Source organism: Equus przewalskii, chromosome 6 (genome assembly GCF_037783145.1).
Source record: "Equus przewalskii isolate Varuska chromosome 6, EquPr2, whole genome shotgun sequence".
Classification (NCBI taxonomy): Eukaryota; Metazoa; Chordata; class Mammalia; order Perissodactyla; family Equidae; genus Equus; species Equus przewalskii.
Window position 1 is genome coordinate 57,279,911 of NC_091836.1, and position 2,734 is coordinate 57,282,644.

Here is a 2,734-nt window from a genome sequence, read left to right on the forward strand (position 1 = left end):
TATTTGCCAAATGAGCTATATATTTTATATCTCTTAGGTTTTGCTCTTGTTATTTTGAATGCCCTTTTCAACTTGGCTGCCTGATAAAAATCCTACTTAACGTTCAAAATGTCTTACAAATGTCACCTCCTTTGCAGAAAATCCTCCAACATTTCTACCTACCAATCACTTCTTTCTGCTCATGGCTTCAGCTTCATATCTTCCATGGCAGCAGTCCACCAGGAATTATAATGAATGGTGGGCATAGTGGGAGATATCTTTTTCCCTTCTCCACATTCTCATTTGTGCTCTTAGAAACAAGCACTTCTGCAAATCTTATGTCCTCTGGCATCATGATAAGAAGGCAGCTTCCATCTTCTGTGAATCTTTTTACTTGCCCCGATCATAAGAGAAATAATAGTTAATGTTATTTGAGAGACTCTGACCTGTAATGAGCAACATTGTTCTTTTAGCCTTTAGAGTCACTTTGCGTAAATATTAAGAAATACGCTTTACCCTTTTCCTTGCACTGCTTGTCTCATAGATGAATAAGAAGATCAATGGAAGGACTCTCCTCTGTTTCCTGACTCCATGTGATAAGAATCCTTGGGTCAGGGTCCTAAGGCCCTTCTAAAGGCAGTTATCTCTCTATTTCTGTCTCTCTTTCTCTTTCTCTGTCTGCCCCCATGTGTGTGTGTTCTTTGTCTCCTCTTTCTCCTTACCTACCTCTGTGTGCTTTCTCTTTTGCTCTCTGTCTCTGCCTTCCTCCCTCCTTTCCCTGTGAGTAACTGGTAAGTGTGGTAGGCCTGAATTATTTGTAGCTGATGAAGTCAGCTCCTTCCATAGGTGGGTGTTCCAGGCTGTAAATATGAGTGGATTGTAGAAGGATTCTATTTGACTCATCTCTAAGCCACATTCTACACTCTGCTTTACCTTGAGAGACTAGTGCTTCAGGGTTATTGGGCATTTGCTTGGCTAATTAAAAGGTCTTCATTTTGTTTTTATTTTCTTGATTCTAGTCTTTTAATTCCGTGGAATCTATAGAAAACCCTCCCATTTGATCTCCAGCATGTTGGTATATTGGAGGATGGTAGTTGCAGGGAGTGCTGGGAAAGAGGATGGCAGCAGCTCTGTTGTGGTTATGTTGATTCTGATTGTTTGGAAACATAGAATAAATAAGAAAGCTCAGGTTTTCAGAAGGGGAGTATTATAAAGAAAACTATGTTCCATTTAAGGAAGATCCTTTTTGGATGAGACCAAGAAAACTAAGATGTTGATGTTGCAAGACATTTGGACTTGATGTGGGAAAGACACTAGGGGGAAGAAGGCAGCCTCAGTAAGACCTAGTGTCTAGATGTGACACTATTGCAAATTTTTAAGTTTTGAAAGAGTATAAGAACATTTGATATTTTTTGCATGATTTTTCTCACTAATTCTCATCTCCCAAAATGCCACCTAGATGTCTTTGCTATGGTCTTTTGTAATGACAATCTGAACTATACCAAGTCTTAGTTGCTGGAACAAAATTTGGTTGAGCACAATTTTTTAAAGCACAATGTTTAGTTTTGCATTTTTTAGAGAGAAAAAGCCTGTGTGGCTGTAGAGCTGATTATGTGATATTCTTCTGAATCTTAATGACTCTTTGGATTCTTTATAAAAGTGGAACTTCCAAGACTCTTACAGGAGAATTAATATAACTCTGAAGATGCTGAAGGAATCAGAGCTATGCAGAGGAATCCAGACGTTATTTGAGAGAAATCCTTTGGGTTGAGACTGAGCATATTATGATATTAAGTAGTTAAAAACTTCTGATGTGAATTTCTTTAGACTATAAGGAATGGGTGATTTCATCTTTTGGACTTGGATTTTCTTGCTAAGAGTAGAATTAATATTATTTAAATGTGATTTTTTTATATATATATTGCAAAGGCTGTATTATTTTGAGTAACCTTATTCAGCCTCACAGCACTCATTGCCCTACATCCCCTGGTGAGACACACTGATCTACATGACAAAAAACTCTAGATGGGAAATTAAACTGGAATGAAATGTAATTAATATCCTTTATTTAACCATTTAGATTCATCCAAATATAAGCACTCAACTATCCATGTCTTGTCCTAGGAGAATAGAAAGGATCAGTGGCAGCAGAGATTAGGGGGCAACCTGATGAAAGTGAGTGCAGAACAACCATGATTTTGTTGCTAGTCTTTTGCCCCAATAGGCTTATGGATATCCTTGATGGACCACACCTATTGGGATAAAGCGAAAAAATCTGAAGAACGTCAAAGATAACCTCCTTTTTTATGATATTCTCACTTTAGCCCCTCTGGGGAAGGGAATTTCTGTCTTGTTACCCCAACTTTTCCCCCTGCTCATTCTTCCCTGTACCACTAAGAACAAGTAATTGGACTGGTGAGAATTTGTCATTCAATAGGCCATATTTCCTCTACAAGTTGTATTCTGTATTCAAACTCACTTCCAAGGGAAGACATAGTCTCCTGCTTTGACTATATTTGCTCTCAAGTGCAGTGGGTGCTCATATTCTCTTGTCTTCTCAAATATGCTTTGTTTCCATGCAATAAACACACCATCAGACAAGGACAGATACATCTGCTCACATTACTACCTCTTGCTTGGAAACTGGTCTTCCATTTTGAGCTCTTCATTTCGCAGGCAATTTGGTGCACGAACAGTCGCATGGCAAAGTGGATAAAGCTTATGCCACAGATCTCAGATCCGCATCAGTATGTCC